This window comes from Stegastes partitus, unplaced genomic scaffold (genome assembly GCF_000690725.1).
Source record: "Stegastes partitus isolate 25-593 unplaced genomic scaffold, Stegastes_partitus-1.0.2 Scaffold235, whole genome shotgun sequence".
Classification (NCBI taxonomy): Eukaryota; Metazoa; Chordata; class Actinopteri; family Pomacentridae; genus Stegastes; species Stegastes partitus.
The window spans coordinates 492,756-502,617 of NW_007577966.1; positions in this window are offsets into that span (position 1 = coordinate 492,756).

Consider the following 9,862-nt stretch of genomic DNA (forward strand, 5'->3'; position numbering starts at 1 on the left):
GGGTGTGATTAAAATGGTGGGTTGGCTTATTTACATTTTGAGAGAAGCCAACTGAGTCTAACAGTGAACTAAAAGTAGAGCTGAGGCTGTCGTTCTCATCATCTACATGAATATTAAAGTCACCCACTGTCATGATTTTATCTGCACTGAGCACTAAGTCAGTTAAGAACTCTGAGAATTCAGTTAGAAACTCAGAGTAAAGAGCGGGTGGTCGATATACGACAACTAACAGAACTGGTTTCTGTGCTTTCTGGTTCAGACTAAGACTAAGGCTTTCAAATGATTTATAACTAAGTTTTGGTCTCTGGTTAACTAATAAATTTGAGTCGATGATTGCTGCCACTCCTCCCCCTCTGCAGCTTCCAGCCACTCCAGCCCACCACTTCTGCCCTGGTTCACCACCCACGGATCGACGAGCCTGGAGATTCTTCACACGAGCACTGACATGGGTAGAACACACAGGAGAAACACTACACGAGCACCGGGATTGAAAGACCACCACCGGCGCACTCGGACGGGAGGATTGCCACACGTGCACCATTACGGGAAGGACATCGCACAAGAATACGCACGGGAGATCACCACACGGACAACCTCACGGAGAAGACACCCCCTCACCCTGGCACCCACACACCAGCCTCCCCGGTTCCCCACACTCCCGGGTTCCCTTCAATAAAACTAGAACCCTGTCCCTTTTTCATTCTGGGTCCAGCACTTCTTCACTCACCTAGTGGCCACCGGCCATAACAGCATGTCTCTTTAAGAGTATTTAGTGAGCTTGAGGTTGGATTTCTTTTATGTTTCTGCTCAAGCCACTTTATTTTAGCTTCTAGTTCTTGCTGTCTTTCTTCCCTTTTTCTTTTCTTAGCACTTACATATGAAATAATGCAGCATCTAATATATGCCTTTGCACAGTCCCAGAGAATGAGGGGTGTCATTTCGGGCGATGTATTTGTATTGAGGTAGCTTTTAATTCATTTTTTACTTTTACTTTGCTTCTGCTCTGCGATCAATGTCAGGAAACCATACCTTGGTCCTCAGTAGTGCTTTAGTCTTTACAATGCCCTGATGTCCTTCATGGGCTAGCTGTATCACTTTGTCTTGTAGTGTAGTGGGAATCACTATTCTTGTGCTACGCAGTACAACATCTGGTGAGGTTGTCAGTTCACTGCTCACTCGTTTGAACTGTTTTAATATGTCAACATGTCGTGACTGGTCAATTTTGTGCCATGTGTTGTGTCTGATGCATTCACTGACCTCTTGCAGGATTGGATCTTTCAGTGTCTCTGTTTTGATCTCGTCAAGTGTCATGGCTTTGGGTACTGTATGGCTCACGATGAAGCTCACGTACTCCTCAGCTACTTTTGCAGCACGTGTGCTGTCAATTATGTCAGAAGGGAGTGGGTGACAAGACATATAGTCAGCTGGGTTGTCAGCACCCTTTCTGTATTCCACCTTGAAGTTGTAGGGCCGAAACCTCAGTCCCCATCTCTCGATCCTTGCAGGTGGCTTTGATCTGGGATTGTTCCGTATAATCTCTAGCACTTTGTGATCGGTCACCAGAGTCAAAGGATGACCATAAATGTACAAGTGGAAGTGCTCACAACTCCACACGATGGCCAAAGCTTCCTTTTCTGTCTGTGAATATCTCCCAGGATTGCACCCAGTCCGACAGGGCTAGCATCCACAATCAGTTCAGTTTCTCTGCCCGGGTAGAAGTACGACATTGTCGTGTCGCTGGTCAGACTGTCCTTCAGTGTCTGTAGTGACGCTTGTTGTTCTGGACCCCATGTCCATGTCGTGTCCTTTCTAGTGAGCCACCAAAGAGGTTCTGAGATGGAGGAGAAGTCTTTTATGAATCTGGAACAGTAGTTGGTCATGCCCAGCAGACTTTTGATGTCGCTCAAAGTCTGGGGGTCTGCAGCACGCTGGACTGCCGCGACCTTCTTGGGATCAGCTGAAACACCTTCTGCAGAGAAGATAAAGCCGAAAAACTCGAGTCTGGACTTGTTGAACTCACATTTTTCACGATTCAGTGTGAGATCGGTTTCTTTGAGCCTCTGGAACAGCGCTCGGAGGTTGTTATCATGGGCAGCCTGGGTGGCACCATAGACAATGATGTCATCGCTGAGGTTCTTAACACCGGAGAGACCTTGCAGTGCTTGGCATATGGCGTTCTGGAACACGTCAGCAGCTGAAGATATCCCGAAACTCAGGTGTTTGAAGCGTCTCAAGCCCAGGTGAGTAGTGAGTGTGGTTATGTATCTGCTGTCTGGATGTAGCTCTAGCTGGTGATATCCAGCTCTCAGATCCAATTTGGAGAATACGGTTGCTCCATTTAACTCGTGCACCACGTCATCCATGGTGGGAGTGATGTGACATTCTCTTTCTATGGCCGTGTTAGCTTGTCGCATGTCGACACAGATCCTCACCTTGTCTGGGGCCTTAGGTTTGGGAGCCGCAACGATAGGTGAGACCCATGGTGTGGGGCCAGTGACCTCCTCAATGATGTCATCTGCCTCGAGTTTACAAAGTTCATCCTCGACCTTCTGGCGGAGGTGGAATGGTACTCATCGGTGTGGTTGGCATGTAGGTCTTACGTCAGGATTTATGTGGAGCTTCACTTGAAAGTCTCTCAGTTTTCCTGCTCCTTGAAACAGCTCAGGGTGGCTTGCGACCAGCTCCTCTGCAACTGTGGAAAACTGTGGTGTGCATGACACTGTGGTGACAATTTTAATCAGGCCTAGTGCCTTGGATGTCTTGTAGCTCAGAATATTGAAACAGTCACCTTTAATGACAAAGAATGTGCATTGTGCTTTCTTGTTGTCTTTCTCCACACTGCACTTGAATGCACCACTGACAGGTAATGGAACATCAGAGCGAAAAGGGAAAATCTTTGTTACAGTGGAGCTGAGTTGTGGACGTGGCATCAGTTCATCAAAACTTTTCTCGCTGATACAGTTTGCTGATGCTCCTGAATCAATCAAAACAGACATGCTGTTGCCATTCAGCATGACTTGGGTCTGTGGCAACTCTGAGATCTTGTCAGCATCAACTGCAAAAACATAGGCATCATCACTGGTTGATGAATCATGCTCTCTTCGCTCTTCAGGGGCAGTCTTTGTTATGTGATGGACTTTCTTTGATTCTTGTCTGGCTTTGTTCATTGGTCGTTTTGTGTTTGTGTCTTTGGATGCTGAGCGGCACTGTTTTGCAAAATGATTTAATTTACCACATGCTCTACATTCTTTATTTTTAGCAGGGCATTCACCATCATGGGGATATTTACCTCCACAGTTTCTGCATTGTGTGTTCAAAGTGGAGCGTTTCTCAGGCCATCTGCTGCTCCTTGGATGCTTTTTCTGATCCAGTGCATTGACTGTAGCTGCAGCACCTCTCTCTATGCCAGATGCTTACATCTCAGACAGTTCCAGTGTTCTCTCATGGTCAAGAAGTAACAGTAGTGTTAGGTCAGGTTCCCTCAGTGCCTTTCTGCGCAGCCTGGATGATGAACAGCTCTGTATTATTTGTGCTTTAATCTCTGCATCAACGTTTGCAAATTCACAGTTCTTAGCCAACATCCTCAATCTTGTGGCATAGCTGTCCAGATTTTCTCCTGGCTCTTGAATGGCTTTTCTGAACATGTAGATTTGGTACTGAACATTTTTCTTAGGTAAGAAGTAGCCAGATAACTTCTGCTTTGTGTCAGCATATTTATCCTCTTCTCCAGCTAATGTATCATAGATATCATGCACTCGTTCTCCCGCCATGTGAAGCAACAGTGCTTTTAGCCTAGCATTCCCAGTAATGTTCATTGCTGTTGTGTAGTTCTCAAACCTTCGCACCCATTTGGTCCAGCGTGGTCCCACAGAGCCTGGATCCGTTTCAGTGTCGAAAGGTAGAAGTGTTGTCTGTGCAGCTAAAGACATGCCTGCCTTCCGTTGTGGTTAGCCGCGTTAGCTTAGCTCTCTGTCCATTGTCGTCCGTCTGACCTTTTTTTTTCCCAGTCTTTTGTCCTTCCTGCTTCTTGTTCTTTCAGCGTGTATATCCTTGTGTTCCTCGTCGCCAACGTAATGTTTGTGATCTCAGCAGGCAGACAACTGGTACTTTATTACTAGACTGCAGGTACACAGAACGTGTGATGGAGACTGACTGCGTGTGTCTCACGATGACTGAAAGAAACAGTGTCCACTAGATGGTGCTGTTACACATGTAATCAATATGTGTCCATAACATGTTCTGAACATCACAATTGGGTTATGGAGGCCTTTTACATTATAGCTTATCACCTTAAGAGGTCCCATAGTCAGAGCGGGGTTAGAGGAGTCTTAATTTCCCTCCGAAGGGAGATTGTGATGGCAGTTAGCATGTTCAGATGGTGGGACTTGGAGGTGGAGCGAAGTTTGCACTGAGATGGGTGCAATAGGTCGGTTATTTCATTGTGTAGACTGGGAGAGGTACAATGGTTGAGCATTTGAATACTGGAGGGTAGGGGATGGTGGAAAAGCAAAATAACGTAGGATAGAGAAATAAAGATGGTGTGTAAGATAAAATCAAGTATATAAGATTGTTGGTGTACAAAAGTAGACTGATTGTTTCCTGTAAGCTATCCGAAAATTACAAGCAGGGCAACAGCATATACCTTGTAGTTTTTATACTTTAACAAAAGATTCTTGTCTTGAGACAAAATGAAAATAATAACCTTCTCTGTTGTTCCTGTTCCTACAGGATCCCTGGGGAACAAAAGGATCTGCATAACCAGAACTAAATGCAGAACTATGAAAGCCAAAAATGTAGCTAACATGAGTGAACGGTTGGCCTTGTGGGGACACAAGTCCAGGCTGCAGTTTAGACATACAGCTGTGCAACCATTTCCTAAACAGGAGAGCTAGCCATGGTTTGGGATTAAACCAAACAGTGTTTCTGTGGGTGTGCACCCTCGGCTCCCACAGAGCCTCAGATCAATATATACATATATAGATATAAAGACATCACAAACTCGGTACTTTAAGTTTCAAATGTGGGAAATGAGAAGTTATTTTCACCTTAACAGTCAACATATGTGTGTATACTTAAGTGTTTCTGTAGTCACAAGGCCATACTTAGCTCACGGGTCACTCTGTTAAGGATATTCCATAGACTGTATAAAAGATGGACGTAGCAACCGGCCCTGAAAAATGAAGCCAACCCGGAAGTGTCAAAAACCTGCAATATCACAACGTCCGCTAGTTGCTGGCTCCAAAAAGCCTTGGCTCCCATTGACTTGAATTGGAAAAGAAGTGATCACAGATCACGAAATACCACATTTCTACAGCTCAGGATTTTTTTCTTATTAGTTTTCATTGTCAAATTCAGAGATCAGGTGGCCAATCTGAAAATAAATCAACACTGAATTTTTAAAAAATCGTCAACATTTTTTTGACAGAATACTCTCCTGCATGGACTTTAACGGGCCACGGGGAGTATGGCCAAAAACGAGCTGAGCAGGACTGAACCCTAGGGATTCCTGCACAGCATCACGAGCGGCAAATAATATAAATGGAATTCCTTCAAGCACTGTTGCCTCGCAGCAAGGTAGGTGTGAATGTGAGTGTGCTTGGTTGTCTGTCTCTAAGTGTGGCCCTGCGATGGACTGGCGACCTGTCCAGGGTGTCCCCTGCCTTCGCCCTAAGTCGGCTGGGATAGGCTCCAGCCCCCCCGCGACCCTAATGAGGATGAAGCGGTGTATAGAAAATGGATGGATGGATGGATGGATGGAATTCCTTCATCCCAGCTTTTTCTGCTTTCAAGACAATATTTATGCAGCATGGCTTTTAACGTTTGATGCCAGCGTTCTAAGGCGCCTTGGTTCTCTGGGTGATACGCGCTGGATACAGCGTGGCACACACTCAGCATTTTGAGGACCTGCTTGAACAGTCTTGACTGAGAATTTGTGCCTTGATCAGTTTGGACTACTCGTAGGAGACCAAACGTGGAGAAGAACTTTGTTAGAGCTTTCACCACGGAGCTAGCAGTTATTTTTCGCAAAGGGACAGCTTCAGTGAATCGAGTGGAGGCACACATAATGGTGAGTAGAAATTGATTACCAGATTTTGTATGGGGCAAAGGGCCAACACAGTCAATTATTACTCACTCAAATGGCTCTCCTATAGCCGGAATAGGATGTAAAGGGGCCGGAGGAATAGCCTGATTTGGCTTTCCAACGATCTGGCAGATGTGGCATGCACGGCAATATTTAACATCTGATTTTAAACCCGGCCAAAAGAAATGTCTGAGAATTAACTAGTAGGTTTTTGTCACTCCTAGATGCCCTGACCACGGGCTTCCGTGTGCTACTGCTAATACATGCTGACGATACACAGTAGGGACAACAACTTGATACACAGTATTCCAATCAGAATCAGTGGCGACATCAGAAGTCCATTTATGCACCAAAACGTTTTTGTCCAGCAAATATGCAACTTTTTCACCATTTGCTTGCTCGGCACTCACCACATTGGAGTAAATCCTCTGTAATGTTGGGTCTGCTGTCTGAACAGCACAGAGTCGTTCACCGGTTACCGGGAGAAACACGCCATAAGTCGACATCATCTTGTTTAAGTGACTACACACGGGTAGTTGCGCAAGAGGGGAAATAAATTGAAGTGTGACTTTCTAATTACCTCCGGATCCGTGTGCTGTGGGAAATCCCACACCTCAATCGCAGGCGTCACTTTTCCACCGGCAATATCATTACCCATTATCAAAGCTATACCTCTAATAGGCAGTGCAGGGCAGACAGCAACGGGGAAAAAAACAGTCACTAGTTTAGATCGGATATGCACACGGTGTACAGGCCTTGGGACGTAACCCATCTCGACCCCGCGTAACACTGAAGCATAACCACAAGACGAATGATCAGAAAAGGGTAACACAGAACCAAGGATTACAGACTGTGACTCGCCAGTATATCTCAAAATACGGACAGGAGGCTGATCAGGGGACTCTCTGGTGAACGACACAAATCCGTCGGAAACAAACGGCTGGAAACAGGCATCCACTGATTCACTGGCAGTGCACAGCTCTGATTTAATCAACCCAATACCTTTTGGCTGCGGCACACTGACAGGGGTGTGTTGCGCTTAAGAGTAAAGCAGTTAGCGATGACATGTCCAGGCTTATGGCAATAATAACACTCCCTCTCTTCCTTCTTGGAAGTCACTGTTTTTACATTGCTTTGTGAAACAGTTACATGACGAGGCTTTTCAACAGACATTGATGGAAAAACTGTTTCATGAGTTAAAACATACTCATCTGCAAGTGCCGCGGCTGCAGATAGTGTACTAACTTTTTGTTCATTCAAATGCACTCAGGCAGACAGTTTTTAAATTCTTCCAATAAAATCAACTCTCGCAGAGCATTAAAATTCGTAGCTGTGCAAGCATGGCTCCATTTTTCAAACAAGATTCCCTTTTCCCTTGCAAACTCCACATAGGTTTGATTGGAGGCTTTTTTTATAATTTCTAAATCTCTGTCGGTAAGCCTCGGGGACCAACTTGTAAGCGCGCAAAATGGCACTTTTGACTGCATCATGGTTTAACCTACCTTCAAAGGAAATCGCGGCCGCTGCCTCCTGCGCTTTTCCATAAATTTTACATTCCAAGAGAAGGGACCACACATCTGGAGGCCACTGCAAAGCAGAAGCTATACGCTCAAATGCGCCGAAATATGAGTCTACTTCTGACTCTCTAAAGGTGGGCACCAAAACTATATTTTTGCTGATGTCAAATGTGCCTAAAGGGGAAGTTGGAAAAGTTGAAGACATACCTGTGTCAGATGGTGCACTCTGCACACGTGTCTCCCTCTGAGACTGGAGCCCCAGCTGACACAGCTTCACAGCTTTGTCCGCTTCAATCTCAAGCTTCTTTATTTCAAGCTGAAACTGCAGCTCTGCCTGCCGATTTTTCACTTTCTCCTCAGTCTCCAGCTTGAGACTGGCAAGACGAACTTTTAGTTTAGCCCCATCTTGAGACTCAGAGCTGGCAGGCAAAAGGGGATCATAACGGGGAAGAGTGAACAGTGTTTTCGGCCGTCCTTCTCCCTCATCACTCACTCCCTCGTCTGACGGAGCTGGCACACCTGACGGCTCACCATCAGGCTCAGGACCAATAGCTCCTTGGCTCAGGGTGCCGTCCTCAGGCACAGCAGGCTCCAATTGCGCGACAAGCTTCAACTCCACCAACTTGTCCACAGCTAAGGCTTTTAAGTCTTTTTTCAAAATTTGCTTTGAGAATACAATATTAAGATAGTTAGCTATTTTGATCAAGTCATCCCGCAAATAACTCTCAAGCACACTGAGAGAAGGAACAGCTCAAAAGCCCTCTAAATCAAAATCTGACATAATTATTGCCAATTAGTGCTTGCCCAACTATACGAAATTGGGCCTCTTAATCAAACTCTTGTTTATATAAATAATGTTACTCTGGGATCAGTTTGAAATCCCGGACGAGCCCCCATGTGTTACAACCCAGCTCGAGGAAAGGGAAAAGAGAAAGTAACAGAACCAGATGTAATTGATTTAAAAGTAACAATTATTTATTTACAGGAGTTTATTAATACAAAACTGAGGAAACAGGGCATAAAGGTGCTCTTTGAATTAAACACCCAAACAAAAGCTCTTATAAATAAAAGCCTGCTGCCAAACAAAACAAAGTAAAAACCAAGTTCAACTGAATAACAAAAAGGGTTCAAAATCAAAGCATACCAAATCAGCATCTACTTTACTGGAAATAAAAACAATCCCTACTGACTCTTGTTTTAGAACAGTTTCAGGAAAAAGTGCCTTTACATATAACAAAAGATCTCCTGCAACATAAGCCACTGTCATCAGTTGGCGGGTCTTGACTGGGGTCTGCGTGATTGGCCTGGCTCCACCCATCTGCCCTGGCCCAATCCACAACCGGCAACGGCACACTGAAATTTCCATTAAAAAAAATACAACAAAGAAGGAAGGGCCGGCAGCCCTAACACAGAGATTTGATGCCATTAGGGACAGGTTTTCCGCTTGTTGTCCTTGCTGACAGGTAGTAGTTGTACAGTTACCACATATTATGTGTAATTTTGGAATTAGATGTCTTAAAATACACTGAACAAAAATCTAAACGATCCATGTCAAATATAAGAGTTTTATGAACATTTGGGTTACGCAATATATAGAGAAACTCAAAATATATTTTCAGTAATTACTGATCTTCATATCGGCATTGATAACATCGTGGTATGGCCATTTGTAGCGGATTGACAGTCCTTTGAACATGATAGGGGTCAGGTTGAGGAGTTTGATTTTTCAGTATCTTGTGTGTCCGCCAGCTGCGTCTCTCAGAGCAACACATCTTCTTCGCATGGAGTTGATCAGATTGTCTATGGTGGCCTGTGGAGTGCCACACAGAGCTGACCCACATTGCCTGGAACTGGAACACTGTCCCTATCCAGAACATCCCAAAGATGCTCTATTGGGGACATGTCTGGCGAATATGCAGGCCAGTCCAGAACTTCAATGTCCTCTGTTTGAAGGAATTCCATGCAGATGCGGGCAACATGAGGTCGGGCATTGTCATGTTGAAAGGTGATGTCATACTGGCGCACAAACGGCACAACAATTGGGGTGAGAATTTCATCCTGATATCTTTGTGCATTAAGGTTCCCTTCAATGAAGTGCAATGGTGTTCTATGCCCGTATGTGATAACTGACCACATCATAATGCCACCACCTCCATGGGCAACCCTGGGCATAACATTTGCATCTGCAAACCGTTCACCCACGCGTCACCAGACGCCATCTGCATGATACAACTGGAACCTGGATTCATCCGTGAACATCACT